Genomic DNA, 22,809 nt, shown 5'->3' with positions numbered 1-22,809 from the left:
TTTTAACTTATCTTGCACTGGAGAAACAACCTGAGCTTGTACATTAATGATGGTATCTTTAATAGATATTTTTACATTAACAATGTTATGGATAACAGCAATTTCATCTGACTCTGGTTGTTAAGTGTTCAGCTAACACAGGATTGAAGCCAGTGGACAAGAAATGTAATAAAGTCTTCGATAGACGCATTAATCATAAACTCGGCAAGGAAACTCTGGTTTTAAAAAGACTTGGTTTCAATAGGATGGGAGGCCAGAAGGGCTTGGGGGGTTCTGGCACGGTGAAGCCACGAGGATCTCCAGGCCGCCTCTCCTCCAAACCACCCCTCTTCAACGCCACCACCAATCCAGGAACGGGAGCTCTTCCCAGCATCTCTGAAAGGGGGTAGGAATCCCAAAGGTCCCAAGCAGCCCTCGGGGAGAAGCGGGCTGAGGTGCAGCACCGGGAACAAAGGCCCACAGAGGGGTCCTGGAGAGCACGGCTCCCCAGGGACTCCGGCGAGGGCGGCCCCCTCCTCCTCAGCTCCTCCCTTTCCTCCCCGCTTCTACCCAGAGGCCCGGCGCGCAGCCCAAGCTGCGCCAACTTCGCCAACAGTCCCCAAGTTGCCGGGGGCGCAGGGGTGGGAGCTGGGTGGGAGCTCGGTGGGGTGAGGAAGAAAAAGAGGAGGAGGGCTCCCTGGGCGCCTTGGACGAGGTTCAGGAATCCGCCGCCGCCGCTGCCGGCCGCTTGCTGACTCCGGCCGAACAGGGAGGGCGCCAGGCAGGACCGCTCGGTCGCTGCGCAGCACGGCGCCCGCCTGGCGCCGCTTCCCGCCCGGTGTGCGAACCGGCCGGGCCCGCGCCTCCTTCCCTCTCCGCCGCCGCCCTCGCGGGGCGCGCAGAACCGGCACGGCCAGGGAGCTGGAGCCTGGGAGACGATTCTGCCGCGTTCTGCCGAGAGAAAGGCAAAGTTGCGGGCGAATGCTGCCGGCGCCAGACCCCAGCCTCGGAGAGTCGGATCCGCCCCCGCTGGAGGAGGCTCGCTGGCGGGGTAAGTAGGGCGCCAGCATCCCGGAACCGCCTCCGGGCCCCGGCGAGGCAGCCCAGCAGTGCGCCCCCCCCATCTCTGATCGGGCGCGCGCGCCAAACTTTGGAGGAAGAGGGGACGAAACGAAGGGTGTGAGAGGGAGTTTCCGACTCGGAAACTCTCCATGCAGGCATCTACGCCACCAGTCCCACTGCACCCAGATTCACAGCTGCCAGGTACGCACAGTTCATCACCCCTCGAGCCACAGACACTACGCGCGCCCGCCACACCAAGCAGGCACACGCCGCAGACCGAAATGTACAATTCCAGGAGTGCGGGCGTTTGGGTCTTTGGACCAAGCATGTCTTCCTGCCCTCACATAAATCCACTGTCTTTGTCTGCTGCCCCTGCAGCCCCCCTAGTGAGCCCCCAAAGCGAGACGGGCAGGGGAGTGGCTGTCTTGTCTTTGAAATGTCGTGGCCGGGACCTCGAGGCCGAGAACTGGGGAAGGGAAATCAGACATTGCAGTTGGCTATCAGGGTTCATCAGGAGCGAGTTTGGTGTGGAAACTTGGTGTCTGACTGATGTGTCTGGGTGTGCGCAGCCCTTCCGGAGGCAAGGCCGGGAGAGAGGAGGGAGTGATTCATAAATTCACCCCGGCGCGTTAGGGTCTGTGAGCAGAGTAGGAAAGGCTGGCAGGCGGTGCTGCGCTGGACAGCTGGGCGGTAGCAGTGACAGGGCCTGCGAGGGAAGCACAGACCCTTCCCCCTAGCGGATGTGCTTCCTCAGAGGGACTTCCAGGAGACAGGCCAGCCAGCCGAGGAGATTCCAGCCCTGGGTGTGTATATGTAAAACGTGGTGCGGGGTGTTTAGGACTCCAAGGTCCTGAAGAAAGCAGGGTGGTCTTGAAGCCTTATTTATTTTCATTGCACCTCAAGTTGTGTCTGTTTTCAGATGCCCTGGTGTCTTGGGGCTCCTGGATGTTTCAAGGGTTGTCCTGGATCTAGAACAGTGCGTAACACATAGTGGGTAGTCAGTAAATAGTTGTTTGATATATAATGACACCAATAATTTATATTTGTTAAGGTCACTCTATGAGCCAAGCCAGGCCGTCTCAGCTGGGTTGGAATTGGTCTTTCTGCAGAGGAGGGAGCCCTGAGGGGTTCCAGGGAGCCCTGCCTGATCTGTTTGGCTCAAGCAGCATGTTCCACTGTGCCCTGTGGGCTGGCACTGGGGACTTGAGTCCCATCACTGGCCTCTGCTCCCTAAGAAGGACAGCAGGGAGGTCTCCATTTCTGCCTCTGGCTAAGTTCGGGGTGTTTCTTCCTGGCTCCTATGGCCTAGCTGAGATGGGTCTCATGAAGGGTCTAAGATCTGTGTCCTCCAGCAGTCCTTGGCTCTGTGGTGGAGCAGGTGGAGGGGCAGTATGCTATACTGAGCATTGGGTGGGTTCCTCTTGTGCCAGCTGGCATGAGCCTCCCAGAGGAGTGGAAACATCTCATGTTCCTGGAACTGGGATTGCAAGCAATCTTGGGAATGATTCCCTGCTGGCATGGGATTGGGAACATGCAAGGATGTGGGAGTGGCCTGCCCATGTAATCACAAAGAAGTGTGTCATTCCCCATCCCTGCCCCTTTGTGACTGGGTTTGGTGTGCATATCAAGCTTCTACGTGGTCTTAATGCTGAAATTAGCAAGGTATGTGGGCAGCACTCAGAATTGTGGCCCCAGATGAGAGGAAGTGATCTGGGCTTGGCCACCCCCAATTTCAGCCAGTCCCTTCCCAATATCACCTTTCCACATTAATTATGTCTTCTGTGAATCAAGAGTTCTCCATTCCCTATGAAGTTATTAGCATTTTATCACCATTTTACAGATTAGGAAACTAAGGGTCAGAAAAGTTAAGTAACTTTTTGGAGGTCACACAGCTGGTGAGAGACAAAGCCAAGATCTGAACCTAGACAGTGTGACTCGAATCCATGCTGTCTTCACCATGCCCAGCTGTCTCTAAGGTCCCTAACTGGCTCTCCATAGCAACAAGGAAGCAACACTGATGCACTTACTGGGCCCTGGGGCCCCTGACTGCAGTCCTCTTTTTATACACACTCTGCCCAGCCTAGGTTACACCATGGGTCATGGAAATCAAAAGCTGAGTGGCACCAGGCTAGACCCTTCCATGTGGATTTGGAGTCAGGAAACGATGGGGATTTGGGAGTGCCTACAGGGAAATACTGCAGTAATTCAGTGAGAGATAATTCACTGCTTATCTGAGAAGTGGGGACAAAGCTACCACTCATGACCATACAAGTCACAAGTTTCCATTTGGGAGAAATTGCTAGGTAAACATCCTCAAATGGATTACTCTATTCCTTTCCCATTTTGGCCCTTGCCAGGGTAGAAATTATTACACAGGGAAATCAGCCCTCACCTGCCACCTCCTGCCATTGCTTACCTGGTGAATATAAAAGGGCATGTCATGTCATGGCTCCCGCCGCCCACCCTCACCACGTGCCCTGGAGAGCTGGACTCCATGGCAGTGTCTGGTCTTCAGGAGAGATGGATGGGGTAGAGCCCGGGCAGCCAGAGGGAGTGATAACCACACGGCTCACCTAATCCCCAGCTTATGCTTCCTCACACAGACCCCACAGAGGGACAGTGGTTCTAGTTCCTCCTTTACAGATGAGGAAATGAGACTCAGAGAGGTTCGGTGACTGCCCAAGGTCACGAAGCTAAGGAGAAAGTACAGGCTATGCTGCCTTCAGGACTTTCTGCAGGCACTTAGGGATAGCTGTGTTTTCTGTCTGGTTGGTATGCTATCTCCCCCCACTCCAGGGCTGAAAAGGGGTCACCCCTGTTAGGACAGGGTCCTCACTGCTCTGCCTACCCCCATCTCTGCCCCAAGAGCCTCTGATATAGGTGTTTGTAGTACAGGGAAAGCTGGCGACTTTAACAAGGAGCAGAGGATGAGCACTGCCCAGGTGGCCCCTACCCACCTTCCACAGCAAGCCCACTTGAGTGAGTTCCAAGAGGCTTCGCAGTGCTGAGCTGCAAAGATATTGGAGCTCTCTCCCCAGTTCATTGCAGAGTGGACTTACTGTCCAGGATGGAAGTTGGGAGACTGGGTGTGGGGAAAGGCTGCCCCATTTGAGACACGGGGGCTATTTATCTTTGTGACTCTGGCTCCGTCCTAGCCTCTAACACATGGAGGTACTTGGGAACATTGTCAGATGACAGGCGAAGCCCAGGGAGGGGGCTGTGAGCGCCTCTGCTGGGAAATCGTAAAGCAGGGAACCCAAGGGAATCTTAGCTGAGAGGAAACAGAGAGGCCTTTGCCCTTCATGAAGTCACACAGGAGGAAAAGAAAATAGCTCTCCTTTTCATTCCTTAAACAGAAATACTTATCACCTTTTCTCTGATGCTTAAATAGATGGTTCTGCTTGTCCTGTCTTGAACATATCAATTCCACATCTGGGTTTGGGGTGGCTGGACAGTTTGCTCTGTGCTTGAAGGTCTCAGCCTTCATCTTCATCAACCCAAATTTGACTGGTTGCTCAGGCACACCCAGCACATCCCTGCCTCTGCAAGCTCAGGAGGAGAGGCAGGCAGGCCATGAGAGCCCCTGACCACTAGTAACTTCACATCTCCACCCACCCATCCCTCCCTCTCAATGCCTCTCCCCTCCCCCCATGTCCTACCCCCAGCCTCACAAAAATGGCTGTGTGCTGAGGAACCATGGGTTTTCTGGCCTCTGGGAAATTTATCACTGGGATTCCAGAGGCCTCTCTGAAAAGGATTTGGAGGGAAAGTGTGGAAAAGAAATAAGCCAGTTCATAGCTCAACCTCTCCTGAATGCCTCAAGTAAACAGCCAGCCCAGCCAGGGAAGCTCTGTTGGCCTCCGTGCTTACACCTGGCCCACTGGCTGCCTTTACCAGCTCCCTCCTTCCTGCCTCCTCCCCGCCTCCTCCCAGTCCAGCCTCCTTGACTTTGGGAGCCTCAAAAGTCAGGGAACACACCCACGGATGGCCTGTCTTTGTGCTGTGGGACACTGGGAAGCTGGCACACTGGAGGCTGGAGACAAGAGGAGCATGTGGGAGAAAAGCCCACCAGGGGTGGGAGCCCAGCCCTGCTCCATCTGAGTAAGTCTCCCAGCCTCAGCTCTGCTCAGCGGGGCAGAGTGGTCTTTCTGTTGGTGGGTTTGACTTTGATAATGGAGAATGATGGGGCTTTTTCCAGTTTTGCAGCATCTAGGGAAGCTTTGCATTTTAAACATCAGTTTAGAGTAGATGGATCAAAGCCTGTCCATCCCTCGAAGGTGGGTTCACACGTGAAGAAACCCTTAAAACCTCGTTTACATGGTAGGGCTTCCCGGACTAACTAGAATGTCAAGGTTCTTTGCCTTTGACTGGAGTCCTATCAGCTTGGGCCCTATCTGCTTAGCGTGCTGGTGGTTTGAGTTTACACCAATGTTTTCAAGAAGCTCAAGCACTGATAGAAGTTACTGTGTCTGTGAGGTAGGAAGTAAACTCATGATAATTTAATAACTTCATTTTATTCGGTGGGCCCGCTCTAAAACCCAGCACTCAGTGAGAAGGGGAGAACCAGGGTGCTAGAGTAGGGGGCAGTTCCCAAATGGGATTGGCACCTGAGGGCCACACCTCAGCCCCAGGGGACCTTCCCATCACATGTGGCTATGCTGAGCTCAGTCAGTAAACTGAAACCCCTGGGATCTAGGGAGCGGGGACTGCCATGGGGCTCTGGGCAGGAGCCCCTCTGCCCTGCTGCTGCCAGGCTGCAGAGAGGGAAGTTGAGGGGTGAGCCCCAAAGCTTGCAGCCTTCATGGGAGAGAGGCTGCACACCCACGTACTCACAGATTATCACACATCATCATGGGTGGAAATACACACACACACACATACACACTCAGATAGGCCCCCCTATTTATTTCAGTAAATAGCCGCACATGTTATACATTGAAACATTTGTAGGTACAAGTGTATACACACACAAACACAGATACACAAACACAAGGATGCACTCATTCCAAAAGGCAAATTATGCAATGGTTAATAGCATATATTCTGCTTAGTACTTGTGTGACCTTGGGCAAGTTACTTAACCTTTCTGGGCCCTAGCTGCCTAATCATTAAGGAGGCAATGGTAATGGGCCATAGGTAACAGAGCTGTAAGTGAATTAGTATCTGTGAGGAGTTTGGAAATACGCCTGTACATAGCTCGGTATGCATTTTTAACTATTGTTTACCACACACTGTCTGCCCCACAGATTCAGGCCCAAGTGCACAAGACTTCCCAGAGAGGTGCTCACAAACTTGTCAGCAAATGGAATCAATCCCTTTGCACTTTCTGAGCCCTGATTCTCAGGATGTGTGGCATTCACTGTACTAGACTCGAATTAGAATTTATTATAAAGATCATTTCATCTTTTCTAAGGAAGCTCATTATTTTAAAACAGTGTGGGCACTAAATCTCCCAAAGGGTGTGATTCCTTTACCAGCAGCAGTTTTCAAACTAGGTTCCAGGGAGTGCCAGAGTTCAGCCGAGGCCCCTTAGAGGCCTGGTGGGAGGGGGTTGCAGGCCTGTCTCCCAGTTATCTGTTCTACATATTAGGCTTCCAAGGAAAGTTCTGGTTTATAAGAAGGCTCCGTAGTCTAGACAGCTGAAAGCCCCCCTCGATGGGCAGACCCACTTCCTATCCTGTGCACGCCTGTCCACACATGCCATCGATGCCCGTGTGGGCCTATGCAGCTACCTGAGACTTGGCCCAGGGCCTCTCCCACTTTCTTCCCCGCTTCCCTCCTCTCTCCTCCTCGCCAGCTGCTTCACCATCTGCAGGATTCTGGAAAGTGCTAGCATGTCTGAGCCAAAGCTGCACTATCTGAGGAAATATTCTGAAAACAAACTGGGCCACCCCCCTGCCTGAGACTGCACTGATTTTCCAGCAAAGAATTTCACAACTCTGGGCACATGGGTGGGGCCGCAGGCCCCTGGCTCTCCTCTGGAGAAGGCCTGGGGCCTGTCTCTGCGGAGTGAGGACAGACATGCCTGAAGAGGCCCGATCTGCAAACCTAGAACTTGTGAGTCAGAAAGGGAAGTCCTTACAGAGTTAAGAACCAAAACCCCTGGCCACAGAGGTCAGGCACCCTGTCTTCCTCTTATTCTGAGAGATGCTACTTTCCTTTCAGTTTTCTTCCTCCTTTTGCATCTGGTGCAGGTGCCTCAGGACAAGGACACCAGAAATATTAGTGCTAACAGCCAGCATGCCCAGCCCTAGGCTGAGTACCTCTGGGCCCGCAGTCACCGAGTTCTCACAGAAAGCTCAGGAGGTAGGTACCACTGCAATCACCACTGGACAGATAGGCAAACAGAACGAGACAGGAGGAATAAGTTGCCGGCACCCCACTGCTGGTGAGTGCAGCGCTGGGTCTAAGCCCTGCAGCCCGGCTCCAGAGTGAGCACTCCTGACCCTGCGTGTGTCCATCCTGCTGCGTCCACAGCCCGAGAGGCAGACTGGCACCCTAGGACAGTCATTTCATAACTGTGGCCAGGGCGAATCGCTCGTGTCTGGCTGGGAAGCTCTGGGGAGGCCGGCAAGCTCTGCAAGTAAAGTCTGAGCCTTGGCCTTCCCTCAGGAATGCCTGGGCAGAGCATCGCAACGTACAACAGCCTCTTTTGCAAGGCCAGCCATCTGCTGACTGCTGCTTCCCTGGGCAATGACTGGTCTCAGGAAGTGACATAGATGGCAGCAGAAGGGATTTAAATTATTAACAAGGAGGAACTGACAGATCAGGGACCCCTGTCTGCCATAAGGCCATTCCAGTAAGACAGAAAGCCCACCCTAGAGTAAGTGCTGAACTGCTGAGGACGCTGAATGGCTTCCTTGGGCCCTGTGATCCCCCAGGGAGTACTATACCCCAGCCTCTTTCACCAGCCCTTGTACTCAGTGTTCCAGGTTACAAACTGTCCGCTGCCAAGAATACTCTCTCCTTCCTTTTCTTGTGGCCAGCTCCCTTCATCTTCAGGCCTCAGCTTGAATGTCTGCTTCTAGAAGCTTCGGTCAGTGGCCTTCCCTACAGATGTCCCCATCCTCACACATTGCCCCCCTGTGTTGTCCTGGCTGCTTTCATGGTCTGTCATCTCTACTGGGTAGTGAAGTCTGCAAGCAGGACAGCACATGCCTTGTTCTCCTTGTGTCTCCAAGTGCTTAGCACAGCTGCAAATGTGCAGTGAGTGCCCATGCCTGATTGCAGAACCGTGAGTGGTGAGTGTGGCATCGGGCCCCAGGAAGGAGCAGGGGTGGGACAGTGCTCAACCTCCCAGGATAGGGTGCTCCTGTTAGGGAGTGATCTGTGTCTGGGTAGAGGTGGTGGCAGTTGTCGTGAGTGGGAGGGGGGAGCTGATGTGGACCAGAGGCCCTGGTAGAGTGGGACCCTGGGCAGATGGCCTCTTATAGTCACCGCCCTGTGGATAGGCCTGAAACCCTCGGAGAGGCCCTTTTAAATTAGGTGGGCTGGTGGATGATTGTACTATGTGCCTCGCTACTCAGCAAATGGCTCTCAGTCCTGTCCCCTTTGTGGACGGACATCCATTCATCCTCTCCAAGCTTCAGCCCCCAACCTCCAAGCAATGGAAGGCCCCCATGCCTGAATCCCTTCCCCTCCTGAGGATGGTTCCAGCTATAGCCCTCAAACTGTCCTTGTAGAAGTAATGGGGCCCTAAGTACTAGGTTCTCCTCCACGCCACCCGGGGAGCATACATTAGGTGCTCCAGCCAGGGCATCACCTGTCCAGGTGCCTGCTCATGCCTGACACTATACCAGGGGGGCTGGGGGTATCAGAAGACACCTCCAGGCTAAAAGAGGAGAGGACACTTGGACCAAATAACCGTCTTCGAGTCCAACTGTGATGTGCCCACAAAGGTGAATGTGAGAGAGGACTTGGGGGAGGCTTCATGGAAGAGGCAGGCATTCCAGTGCAAGAAGGAAACCTGGGCAAAAGCATGAGGATGAGAAAGTTCAGATTGAATGCAGAAGATGGTGAGGAGTCCAGTTGGACTGAACTGCAGTTTGTAGGATCGCACAAAGAAGACAGAGAAAAAGGTAAGGCAGATGGAGTTGTGGTTATATATGCAAGCTCTAGAGCTAGGCTGCCTGCATGGGGAATCTTGCTTCCCATTTACTGGCTGTGTGACCATGGCCAAGTTGCTTAACCTCTCTGTGCCTCAGTTGTCCCATCTATAAAATGGAGATACTAACAGTACCCACCCACATGGGGGTGATATAAGAAAATGTGTTTCTATACAATTGTTTAGAGCAGTGCCTGGCACATAGTAAACATCAAAAAGTGAACTATTATCCTTTTTTTTTTTAAGCAGCTAAGAAAGTAAATTGAGGTCAGATCATAGAGGTCCTTTGATATCATACTTTCCATTTGCTAAACACCACTGTGTGCCAAGTTCTTTACAGACATTCTCACTAAGGCCTGTACAACCTAGCAAGGTTGTTAGCAATGTCTCCATTTTATAGATGAGGAAACTGAAGCTCAGAGAGGCAGAGTTACCTGCCCAAGGTCACTCAGCCAGGAGGAGGCAGAGGCAGTAATAAAACCCAGGTCTGTCTGGCACTTAGGTCTTTCTTCAACATGGAGATTGGAGAGATGTGACAGAGGCAGCATGGGGACATCCCCTGGGCTGGGGTCACATCCAGGGGCAGAGCATGGATCCTGTAGCCATGGGTCCCTGGGCAGGGAGAATAGGAGGTGACAAGGGGAAGGAGGGATACAGGCAAGCCTGGAAGGCAAGAGGATGGGGAGGCCCTGAGGCCACAGCATGCAGCTCACCATTCACAGCCCAAGGGCAAGCTGTTGAGTCATTTTGGGAAAACATGACATCACTGAGTCTTGCTGTCTGCTGCCCACCTGCCAGCCTGTCCTCTGTGGTTCTCCTGGTGCTCAAAGTCCTGCAAGGTGACCCTCACACTCCAGGCAGCAGGGCCAGGTCACCTCCCCAACCTCTGTCTCTTACCATCCCACTGCTCCTCTCCCTGCCTGGGGCCCCCACTTAGAAACCCAGATGAGGCAGGAGCTTCTGCAAGTGAAGATGGGCATACTGAGCTTCCAAAAGGGCCTCCATGCCAGGTCTGTGATTGGAATTCTGGGTGGGAAGGGGACAGCTGTATGAGTTTTTAGAACTGTTTTTCCTTTAAGAATGGTGCCTGATACTCTATTGCAATCGCTTTTTAAAAGTAAATCCCGGTTGAGCTGTGTGCCCACAACTATGTCAGATCCCCGGCAGCCTCTGCCTATCCTAGAAGGTACAGTTGAGTATCTGAGAGCTCTTTAAGTACTAGGCATCCTCAGGCTGAGTGATTTATTTGTGTCAATCTGACTGCAGGAGGTAGCCCCCATTTTACAGATGCTGTCACTGAGGTCCAGAGAGGTTAGGTGACTTGTCCAAGGTCACACAGCCAGAATTCAATCCCTTGGCTGTCCAACTCCAGATGCTCTTAGCCACTCCACCATCCAGCCTCAAATAAAGTCACCAGAGAATCATTGCAGGTGGGATGCACTGAACCTATACCAAATGGTACGGTGTAGACAGGAAGTGCCAGGAGAATTTGCATCTCAGAGTGTGGGTCACTCCTGAAAACTTATTGGAGATTATGGATCTATTTAGGAGGTAACAGAAAGTGCCTAGGTTCCTTGCTGAGCACACCCTGCTGACGTGGCTATTTGAGGGAAGACTGTTCCCTCTGAAAGGAGCACCGGGACTCAGAGTTTGCCTGTCCTCGTTTTGGTGGGTCAGACCTAGAAAAGGAGTATAAGTCAAGCAAGAATCAAGTGCCAGCTTCCTCAGCCCAGTCTGCGTGAGGGTGCAGATGCCAGGCTGCTGCTGCCACTCACAGTGCCCTTCCAGCTGAAGGAGGGGCCAGTGGCTGGCCCTGCGCTCAGGGGCGCCCTCTCACCCTCGCCACGACCTAGCAAGGGAGGCACCGTTACCCCCATTTAACAGATGAGGACACTGAGGCTTAGAGAGGTTTTCTGGCTCATCGGAACTCCCTTGGCCGGAAAAGGGAGGAACTGAGACTCAAGTCTTTTTTCTGCCAAGAGAGAGACAGACATAAGGAGGGAGGAGGTAGCCTGCCCTCTGACACTGAGCTGAGCAGGCTGGCTGTTCTCAGGCTTGCATTTCTGATTCATTCTGCCATCACCGGCCTGTGCATTACAGGGCGAATAACCTCTGGGGTGAGAAAAGCTCTGATTTCCCTTGGGCCATGAGTCATCATCTTTCCAGGGACACTTTTTAAGGCAGAGAGGCCCTCCCCAGGCTTTGGGGCGCAGGTCCCTTCTCTGCCTGAGTGCCAGCCCCCAACCCTGGCCCTGCAGTGCCTGTTTGTGGAAGAGCCAGGAAACAAAGGGCCTCCACGAAAGGCCTGGCCTTAGTGATTACCAGCATGTGACACGCAGCCTTGCTCTCAATGGCCAGGGGCCAGACTCCCATAGGTCTGTGGGGTCTGCAGCCTTCAGGGGTCCCTTGTCCCCTTAAATGCTCAAGGCCCATGGGGTTAGCACAAGTCCACTTGCTTGCCCCAAGGGTATCTGGGAATCCCCTAGGACTCCACCATCTGCAGGGCAGCTCCTCCTGACATTCTTCCCCACCCCCACCCCCAAGGAGGGAGGGGACCCAAAACAGTTACTGCCCTCCTCGTCAGTCTCTGACTACAGTAATAATTTCCGGAGAGTTGTCATTTTTCTCACAGAGAAACCAGACTGTTAAATTCCACTTGTGGGGCAGTTTTGTTTCTCAATGCCCCCAGTTTTTCCTTCCTGGGACAGGATTTTGGCTTTGCCTCTACTTAAGTTCAAAGACCTGTTAAAATGGACTTTTCCAAAATGAGAGAGTCTCACCTCAAAAGAACTTTGCCTCTACCTCTGCAGGCAGAAAACTGGTACCTGCTTTTATCTTATTTTTAGTTTCATTAAATTTTATAAAATGAGTAATCCATGCCAATGGTATAAAATTGGAAAGGTACAAAAGACATGTGGTGAGATCTCTTTCCCACGCCTGACCGACACTGGGGCTCTCCACAAAGGCAACCAGCATTATCAATTTCTTGTGTGTAAGCTGCTTTTGAATTACCCAGTTTTAAAGCAATTAAGATCGTACTTTATTGGGCTTCCCAGTCCACCACTCATCAAACTGAGGCACAACACAAAAATCAGTGGCCCAGGAAGTAGCATGAGGCCGCCTGCAGAGTGCAGCTCTGCTCAGGGCTGGCGGTGGGATCACTAGCTGTCATCAGTGCTAAGGGGCTGCTCCCTCCCAGGCTGCACTGGCGGCCCATGTCCAGCCCCCACCCCTCAGCAGGCACCTTGGATCCACTCACACATCCTCATTCCCTTCAGCTCTAGGGAGTCAGCCTCAGACTGTGCCCTCAACTTCCAAGAGTGGCTCCTCCAGGCTCTAGGTAACCCTGTGCTCCCGGCTGCCCCTTCTCCACTTTACCTTCTTGTATGGCTGGACAGGGGCCTGTAGCTGGGCCTTGTGGGGTCAGGGCCTGGTGATGGTGATCTGACCAGATATGGTGCCTCTTAGCCAGACTGAGTAGCCACACAGGTAGGGTCCACCCTTCTCCACTCCCATCCTCAGTGCAACCAGAGGCCTCCCTGCTCACCTCCCCTCCCCATCTCACCTCCTTTCAACCTCTCCTCCCTTTCTTTTCTTCATTCCTTCTTTCCCTACATATTCATCTGGTGCTGTTCAGCAAACATTAACTCAAATAGGAAGTGGAAAGTGATAAGAATGGCGCAAGGCCGAGATGAATGCTGCTAGGAGAGTCCAGTCTTTGAGACTGTCCTTCAGCAGATCCTGCCCTTCACACCCTGGCCTTGTACCTCCTGCTGGGTGACCTTGGGCAGGTCACTTAGCTTCTCTGAACCTCCCTTTCTCATCTGGATAAGGAAGGAAAGGGCAGTGGTAAGGATCCAGAGGACTGGTGAGAACCTGGGGCTGCCAAAGGGCTTTCTAAAGAGAGGGGGACAGTTATGTGGGGTGGGGCAGTCCTCCTCCTCTCAGGGATTGATTATGACTGTGGGGGGAGGGCTCTGGGGACAGACAGGGTTTGTGTTCAGCCTTAGGGCATGGATGGGGGAGGGGGGCCCCTTTGGGCACCTTGGGCCCAAAGCTACTGCTGCCTCTCCTGCCTTGGCAAATGCCTTCCCTTTTCTGTATTTCCACACTGAGGTGGACCCTTGGTTTTGTTTTTCTTTTTTAAGTAGTGACTTTATTTTTAAATAATGATAGATGTTTAGCATGCAAAATTCAAGTAAAATGGATGAGATCAGAGAAGAAAGCAACAAACCACCCCTCAGTTCCCCTACCCAGATGTCACCAGCTAGTTATCTGGTCCACATACCTCTCTAGGCACATAGACAAAGAAGGGGGACAGGGGAGGGACAGAATGTTTTATGAATATGGGGGAGATGCACACTTTAATTTAGCTTTAGGCCAGCATTGTAAAGAGGCTGTCGGCCCCCAGAGCAGCCCCTCTCATCTGTTCACCACCTACATGAGGGTCTGGAAGTGGGGCAAGGAACTCCTATGCCAGAATCCTTCAAACTTCCCAATTCAGACAAATTACAAAGGGGAGCTGATTGAATTACAGATCTTCCTTGACTTATGATGAGGTTATATCCCAACAAATCCACCCTAAATTGAAAATGCATTTAACACACCTAACCTACTGAACATCATAGCTTAGCCTAGCCTAACTTAAACGTGCTCAGAACACTTACAGATGGACAAAAACATCTAACACAAGGCCTATTTTATAATAAAGCGTTGAACCTCTCATGTAACTTATTGAACGCTCTATTGAAAGTGAAAAACAATGGCTGTCTGGGTGCAGAATGGTTGTAAGTGTATCGGTTGTTTATCCCGCTGACTGCATGGCTGACTGGGAGCAGCAGCTGACGATTACTGCATCTCTCGAGCCCAGATTCCAAGTACGGTTTCTACTGAATGTGTATTGCTTTCGCACCATCTTCAGGTCAACCATCTTAAGTTGGGGCCTGTCTGTACTACATTCTGGCTCTAGAACAGTGACTTTTAATCTTTATGGACCAAAACCTGAGACAGAGACAGTCACACATAACTGAAATAAAAGTCTTATGAAACTCATGTGTATCCTTATGGCATATCCTTCATATGCTCTGATATTTTCTGTCTATACAATTCTGTTCTATTAAAAAAACAAAAGCTTGTCCGACCTACCAAATTGATGGCACAGCCTGAAGTTAGAAACACGTGGTGAAAAATGGTGATTTCCAAACTTGAGCGCCCATCAAAATCACCTGCAGAGCTTATTAAAGCACTTGCCAGGTCCACCCCCAGAGATTCCGACTGAGGAGGTCTGGGGAGGGGCCCGAGAATGTGCATGTCTACCAAGTTCCAAGGTGCTGCTGCTGCTGTCCTGGGACCCCACTGTGAGATCCCACCCTCCTAGAGTATGTTTTAAGACAACACACTCCCTTGGCAGAGACTACCAGAGGATTTACTGTGTTCAACAGATGAGAATTGCTGATGGCTAGCAAAGAATGATAAGTCTCTGGCATTTCTGAGGATGCTAATCAGGCACTGTCTCTGGGATCTTAAACACTCGCCTACCAAAATTCATCTCACTATTAGTATCAACTGCTGAATGTAGAAAAGGTCTGCTAAGCAAAGGGACATTTATGCCCAACCCTGCTTGAATTGCCTGCCTCTTAAATCCCAAGCCCACAGAACATAAAACCCTCCCAGCTCTTTTGAAAACACTGTTCTCTAGGCAATGAAAGGCACCATTTACTGTGCAGATTTCACCTTTCTGTTTTTCTAAAGGAAAGAAGGTAGGTCAAGCATGACCATCCCATAGGGAAAGCCGTCCCCCAGCTCCTGTTGGGGTCTGGTGGATTTCATTATCTGTCCCTGGACTCCCAGCTTTAATGGGAACCTCTTCCTGGCCTTGCAGCTGAGCCCCACATCAGCAGGGGCTTTCCAGACTGCTGACTTCTGAGACCAGCCTATGTTCCAGGATATCTCAGCTCCTCCAACCAGGGGACTCAGCCCCCACCCCTAATCCTCCCCCTTCTCCTTATAGCCTTAGGGCCCCTCCCCAAACTCACAGTCCTCCAGAAGCCAGCCCTCAGCTGGGAGCAGCTTCGTGAGGGAGAGAAGTGTTAAATGGGCACAGAGCCCCTCTGTTCTATTAACAATGGCCCGTTGATTACTGGATTCTGCTGGGTTGGCCCCCTTGACTGGACTTCGGAGAGAAGGAAGGACTCCAGCCCCCTAGGCAGCTACTCCTGGGTGTGAGGTTGATTCAGAGGCCAAGGCCTCTGTCTGCCCACAGAACCTCATTCTTCAGGTTCTGATGCAGCAGCAAGAAACCCTCTCACCCCTCCCAGCCCATCCCAGGGGTAGTTTGGGGCCCCAGGAGTGATTCACTGCAGTTTAATTCAACAAACATCTATTGAACAGCTCCTGGGCACTGAGGTTCGATGCTAAGTAGCTGTGGGAATAAGAATAACTGCTGACATGAATTCACTGCTTATTATAGTCAACCCCACCCTGGCTGTCAAACAGAGTCACTAGGGAACTTATAAAAATTCCAGTGCATAGACACCCACCCGACTCCCTGCCCAATCTTCAGGAGTGAACCCTAGGCACTCTTTTGCAAAAGCTCTCAAACTGTTTCCCTTGCCCGACTGGGATTAAGCATCACTGGTCTCCTATTGGTTAGACACTATGCTGAGCACTTAACTTGTAACATTCCATTTCATGGGGTCCATGATTGTGGAAGGCTGAATAATGACCCCCCTCAAAGATCTCCACATATGAATCCTCACACCTGTGGACACATTATTTCGCATAGTAAAAGGGACTTTGAGGTGTGGTTAAGGATTTTGAGATGGGGAGATTATCCTGGATTCTCCAAGCGGGCCCAATGTAATCATCAGGGTCCTTCTATGAGGGAGACTTGACTACAGAAGAGGAGTCCAAGTAACGTATTGGGAAAAATTCAGCCAGCTGTTGCTGACTTTGAGAATGGAGGAAGGGACCATGAGCCATGGAAAGCAGACAACCTCTAGAAGCTGGAAAAGGCAAGGAAGAAAAGTTCTCCTAGAGACTCTAGAAGGAACCCAAGCCTGCTAATACCTTGATTTGAGGCCAGTGAAACTGATCTTGGACTGGACATTCAGAACTATAAAACAATAAATATGTGCTGTTTTAAGCTACTGAGTTTGCGGTAATGTGTTAATACAGGGCTATTACTAACCCCATCTTATAGACGAGGCACAGAGAGGTGAGTCACTCACCTGGGGTCACACAGCTAGTGACTGGCAGAACTGCAACAGGAAGAACTCAGGTGTGTCTGACCCCTTAGTCCGTGTTCTCTCAACCTCAACGCATCGCCCCTACTTTGCGGCCATACAGACATGGGTTCAAGTACCAGCTCTGCTATGTTCTGTCCTTGTGCCCTTTGCTAACAGTGGGCCCACTTGGCAAGAGGGGAGGCTGCAGGTGGGGAAGATGTGGGGGCCACTTGGAAAGCCAGGGTCAGCCAGGCTGTTCTCAGGTAGAATACCATGTATAAGAGTCTGAATTTGATTCTGGAGGAACGGAGCCTATAGGTTCCACCCCAGGTCGCCTCTGCTGCGTTTCACAATGCTGCCTCAGACTTTCAGGCCCGCTCAGGCTCTGGGATCTGGCTCTATTGGAGCAACCATGCTCCTGTGCACAACTGCAGGGTTGGGGCAAGAAGCAGCATTCTACTTGTCACCTACAGCCAATGAGAGCTGCTTATCTGGGATGGCCACTAAGCTCCCGTTTCTTAAGAAGCCAGCACCAGCCCAATGCCTCCAAAGCATGTTTCGTCAAAGACTCTCCAACAGCCTTGCACCTGGGGCCATGTTTGTCTCTGATATAAGGAGCGTGAGATAGAAAGAGGTCCAGAGAGTTGTTCAGAGTCATACAAGTTGGTACATGTCCTAGAAGACCAGTTCCTCGCCAGGACTCTGATCTGCCCACCACGTACAGCTCCTGCCTTTTGGCTAAATCTCCTGCTCAGTGCTAGAGAGCCATGGTTGAATTTACGGGCCATGGAGACAGACTGCTTGGGTTCGAATCCCCACCCTTCCTTGTAACTGAGGGAAAGTTGTTTGTCCACTGCCTTAATCGGGGTGGTCAGTATGATCTATTTTTATCTACTTACTCCTTACAGGATTGTTCTGAGGACTCAATATATTTATGTGTGAAGTGCTTGGAACAGTGCCCACTTCATTAGGAGTGTTAACTTCTGTTATTCTTCAGCTCCCTGAGGATGGAGACTGTCTTTCCCTCCCTCTACTCCCCTTGCCTCTTCCCATGCTTGGCCCAGAGCAAGGGCTCAGCAAATGAATTTACTGGCTGAATGTGAGCTTTATCATACACAGGTTCACTAGATACTTTCTCAATTGCATTCACTTCTAAAATTTCCACCTTAGTTGCAAATTCTTCACCTCCTTCTCGCTTGGGAACCACAGAATTGCCATAAAGTGTCCTGAAGCTTGCTTTGCCCCTTGGTAGGTCCAGTGAGCAGTTCATAGATAACCTAGATGTGCTTGGGTCTCACATACCCTGAGTGGCGGTGTTGCACAGTGTGGCTGCCAGGATCTCCTCTCTCCAAGGCCATGCCTGAACCACCTTCTGAGGCCCCCCTGGGATCTCTGGGCCCTGAGGCAGCACTGAGTCCTGTGTGGCCTCCCCACTCCTCTCCAAACTGGAGCTCACTGCTGGTCTTCCAGCTGATGAAGGGGTCAGATGTTGTGTCATCCCCTCCAGAATCCTTTCCCATCTTTCTCTTTCCCCTGCTGTGGGGATAGGCTTCCTCATCATTTTACCTCCTCAAAAAGCCCCCAGGTTTGTCCTTACACTTGAAGAGACCCAAGGAGGGTGGCCAGTCCATGTGTCCCAAAAAGCCAGACTCAAGAGTTCCGAATTGGACTCCGCTCGCTCACTCCTGCCCCAGGAAGGCCATTTCTGCTCAATCTTACCACCCACCTCCAGCTCCATTTTCCAAAGATCTCTTTAAAACCTGTTTGCTATCGTAGGGCCTCTTTTTTTTTTTCTAGTTAATTACTTTTTTGTTTGGAGGTACTGTAGATACCCGTGCAATTTTAAGAAATAATACAGGATCCCATGAACCCATTCCCCAGTTTCCCCTGATGGTGCAAAACTCTAGTGCAGTATCACAACCAGGGTACTAATGCTGATACAGTCAAGATACAGAACATTTCCATCACCACAAGGACTCCTCATGTTGCCATTTTATAGCTATGCCCACTTCCCTTCCACCCCCACCCCTTCTTTAACTCCTGGCAATACTAACTTGTTCTTCTCTCTTACAATTTTGTCATTTTTAAAATCTTATATAAATGATACGTGATGGAATACTACTCAGCCATAAAAAAGAATGAAGCAATGCCATCTGCAGCAACACAGATGGACCTGGAGATTGTCACACTAAGTGAAGTAAGCCAGAAAGAGAAAAAAAATACCAAATGATATATATACCAAACATACCAAATTCCACTTATATGTGGAATCAAAAAAAAAAAAGACAATGATACACACAAACTTACTTACAAAATAGAAACAGACTCACAGACAGAGAAAACAAACATATGGTTACCAGGGAGGAAAGGGAGTGGGGAGGGATAAATTGGGAGTCTGGGATTTGCAGTTACAATTAGATATAAAATAGATAAACAACAATGCCCTACTGTATAATACAGGGAGCTATATTCAATACCTTGTAATAACTATAATGAAAAAGAATACAAAAATGAGTGTATATATATATACACACACACACATATGTATAACTGAATCTCTACACTGTACACCAGAAACTAACACAACATTGTAAATCGACTATACTTCAATTAAAAAAATGTTATATATGGAATCACACAGTATGTCACCTTTAAAAACAATTTTTTTATTGAAGTATAATTGATTTACAATGTTTCAGGTATACAGCAAAGTGACTCAGTTATACATATACATACATATTCTTTTTCAGATTCATATGCTTTTTTTAGGCAACTGGCCTCAACCTTTTCCTGCTGTAATCCCCATCGCAGATTATGTTCACACTCAAGACACACTCCAATGGACTTGCCCCAATTTTCCCCAAACCCAGAAATCATTTTGTGGGGTAGCCCTAGGACTTAAAATTTTGGCTCTGATTCATAAAAACATATAAAGGCATGTAAGTAATCATATAAAATTAGCCATATGAAGATCTTTGCCAGCTGTGCTGCAGAATGGATTGGTAGCAGTTCTGTGCAGTGTCCTGGATGCTCTAACTCCACCGCTACTCTCATTCACGCAAACACCAGCAAAGCGAGAAAGAGAAAGAGGGGAAAGAGAGGTGAAATCATAAGACCTTTGCATCTGTTGCAGTTCTTTTCAGAAGCAAATTTCTTTCTTGCAAATTTTGATGCTTTAACTATTCTTAGTAACTTCACTATTCATTGTCATCTGTGGTGTTCTGTTCAGTAAAGGGCTGTATGTGCTAAATGAAAGGCTTGGAGGAATAATGTACAAGGCATGTGTGCTTGAATGGAGGGGTGAGAACTGGAATTGGGGCTGGCATTGGGGGGTGATGTCAGATAGCAGAATGCCAAATGGGTGGTGATGAATTTTGTTTGGTAGCCAGTAAGGATCCTGTAAAGTTGGGAGGGCAGATTGGTTTTTATTTCACATGCCAACTCTAATGGATTGGCACTGCACTGAGAAGGCTTATGAGGCTACAGCTAGTCCCAGCTAAAAAGAGGATGATGATTGATTAGTGATGTCTGACCCAGGCACAGGACTACTGAGTGGTGGAATGTGTGCTATTTGCCATCCTGTGTTGAAGATTCTTGAGTGGGCTAAGCTCTAAGAGTCAGAGTGATAAAGTTGGGCAGGATCATCACTGATCTTCATTGTAATTCAAGTTTTGTCACCATCCAGTTGTCTGCCTTGGTCAAGCACTTCCCTCCTCTGAGCCTGAACTGCTATAGATGAAAAACATGGAAGGGTAGATAAGAAAATTTCCAAGCCCTTTCCAGTCCTGCCATTCTGCAGTTTTAGGGCAAGAGCCATATTTTTTGCATGATTGGCGGGGTGGTGTGTAGGACAGATTTCTCTTAGACCTCTCTGAAAGAAATGCCCTCCTCAGACTCACACAGTCGGAGGCAAGGACAACTCGAGTTGGAAAGCCACGCTGCTTTGTGTAAGGCTGTTGGCCTTAGCCACTGTGGACAACATGATTTTGTCCTGGGGGCAAAATCCACTGGCATTCAACTTGTCCTCGACCTGACAGCTCTGAGGCCCGAAGCCCCCGTTCATAACAGCCCGAGTGGAGACAGCTTTTCTGCAGGGTCCGTTGTCCTGCCCCAGCCCACAGCTCTTGTGCCTTTGCAGCCACACTCGTCAGCCAGTGCACTCAACACTTCCTGGCCATGTGGGCCATATGGAATTTGTGGGCAGTTTTGGCCTGTGGGAAAGCTGGGGAGAGAGCATACTTAAGGGTTCTGCCTATGGTGTTTCTGGGTCTCTCTCTGGTTGCCCTGCTGCCTCAGGGCTACAGGTGACTGCAGTGCCTGCGATGGGGAAAGTCAGCAAGTTTACTCCCAGATGAGACTGAGAGTGAGGAGGATGAGAGGTCCAGGGCCAAATGCTGTCCCTAAATGAGCCATAGTGGCTCTGCCTGAGGGACATTTCCAGCTGTGGTCAGCCCAGTCACTGTGTCCTTTCTTCATCCTGGTATTTTTAGGGGACTCAGACCCCCTCCCACCCCCACCATTCCAGTACTCACCACCAATCACAAGCCACAGAATCTGCTGCATCTGTAAAGACAGGGCAAGCAGCTCCTCAGCAGGACCACTTACCACAATTTGGGCTTGGATTAAAGAGTTCACTAACATCTTCTCAATGAATTCCCTGTGACCACTGAGTGTACAACAGATGCTGTAAGTGTCCCATTTACAGATGAGGAAACCACTCAGATTTAAGTTCCTTTCCTAGCGTCACAGGCTTCAAAGTCAATACATAAAAGCAAGGAAGTCAAGCTGAATAGAGATTCACTTTTAACTTGTTCAGACTTCCAGAATGTCTGTGTTCTCTCTCTCTCTCTCTCTCTCTCTCTCTCTCTCCCTCCCTCTCTCTCTCTCTCTCTCTCTGTCTCCGTCCCTTTCTCTGTCCGTCTCTCTCCCCATCCCTCCCCACCTCCACTATACACAAGCACACACATATATATAATCAACAAGCATCTTCTACGTGTCCAAGTATTCCACTAGCACCGGGGAAGAGGAACTACAGAAAACCACAGCTAAGTCTTCAAGACAGTGTATGAATCCATTCTTTCACTTCACAAATGTTATTGAGCCCTGCCATGTGCCAGGCATCTGCTGCCCAAGGAAGGAACCAGGGGTCCTCCAAGAGCCCTCTATTCACCTCCCTCCCCACCTCCGCCCATAGGCATCACTGTTTATGAATTCGTTTTTTTTATTGTGGAAATATATATACCATAAAATTGGCTATTCTAACCATTTTTAAGTGTACAGTTCAGTAGCATTAAGTATATTCACGTTGTTGTACAACCTTCACCACCACTGATCTCTAGAATTTTTTCATTTTCCCAAACTGACATTCCATCCCCACTAAACACTAACTCCCCATTTCCCCTCCCCCCAGGCCCAGGCAACCACCCTTCCAGTCTTTGTCTCTGTGAATTTGGCTCCTCTAGATGCCACATGTAAGTGGCATCATACAGGATTTGGCCTATTGTGTCTGACTTATTTCACTTCATAAACTTACAGTCCTCAAGGCTCATCTAAGATATGCTTGTCACAGGCACCACACTGGCATCCTTAAAGTCCCACGTGTCTATCCTTCCTCTTCTGCACTCTGGCCCCACTTGCTCAGGCGGCCTTCTCTCTCCTGGACCAGTACAGAAGGGACGGCCTGGTCTCCTGGCCTCTGGGCCTGCCTTCTTCTGATGCATTTTCCACACCACTTCCAATCTTATACTTCTCTTTTTTGAGTTTCAGGTTGGATTTTAAAACTTATTAAAGTGGTACTTGTGTATGGTTGTCAAAAATTCAAAGACTACGAAAGGGCATAAAGTAAAAAGAATGATCACTTAATACACCGTTTTTGTAGCTGGGCATCAGCCTTTTTAACCCTTGCATGGCTTGCATTCATCGTGCCCATGCAGTTCCTCAGCCAGCCCCATCTGCTGAGACACTCAAGCTGCTGCTCACACGTTGGATTTTCAGGGCTGGGTGCACATCCTTGGCCATGATTGTTGGCCCACTTCCAGGTTAGTTCCAAACAAGCCAGAGGACTCCTCCCAGGCGGCCCGGCTGCATGGCTAGGGGCATCCTGGACACCAGCCTCAGCTGCAGCTCCTGACTGGACAGGGGTTGCAGAGCCCAGAGTAGTGGGTCAGCTCCAATCTGGCCCAGGTCCCAGGGTTCAGCGTGAGAGGCACAGGAAGTACCTGTGCTGATAGGGAGGCCAGGGACTGTTCTCTAGGGCCCCATATCCATGCAGCTGTCAGCACTGGGGTTTGCACAGGATGTGTTTCTCACACAGCTGAGCAGGCCCTGATGAAGTGGCCGTGTCAGATGGGGGAGAGAGCGTGCTCCCCGACACGCCCGTACAGCAAGATGGGGCTGAGGACTAGCAGGGTCTGTCCCGGCCAGGGCTGGCTCCTTGAG

General features: G+C 50.4%; 1 protein-coding gene across 2 annotated transcripts in view; it reads left to right on the top strand.

The window, feature by feature from the left end:
* Positions 1-376: 376 nt before the first annotated feature.
* Positions 377-22,809, top strand: part of CHST3 (carbohydrate sulfotransferase 3) — a 34,756-nt gene continuing 12,323 nt past the window's right edge. Inside the window, exon 1 of one of the 2 annotated variants that reach the window (XM_006212865.4) lies at positions 377-1,030. The gene's annotated coding sequence lies outside the window, so the exon portion shown is untranslated. Of the gene's footprint in view, positions 1,031-1,069; positions 1,243-22,809 lie in introns of those variants that run through there. The other variant, XM_031682270.2, reaches the window with a different exon arrangement.

This window comes from Vicugna pacos, chromosome 11 (assembly GCF_048564905.1).
Source record: "Vicugna pacos chromosome 11, VicPac4, whole genome shotgun sequence".
Classification (NCBI taxonomy): domain Eukaryota; kingdom Metazoa; phylum Chordata; class Mammalia; order Artiodactyla; family Camelidae; genus Vicugna; species Vicugna pacos.
Note: the sequence above shows the minus strand (reverse complement) of the source record. Positions and strands in the feature narration are given on the sequence as shown.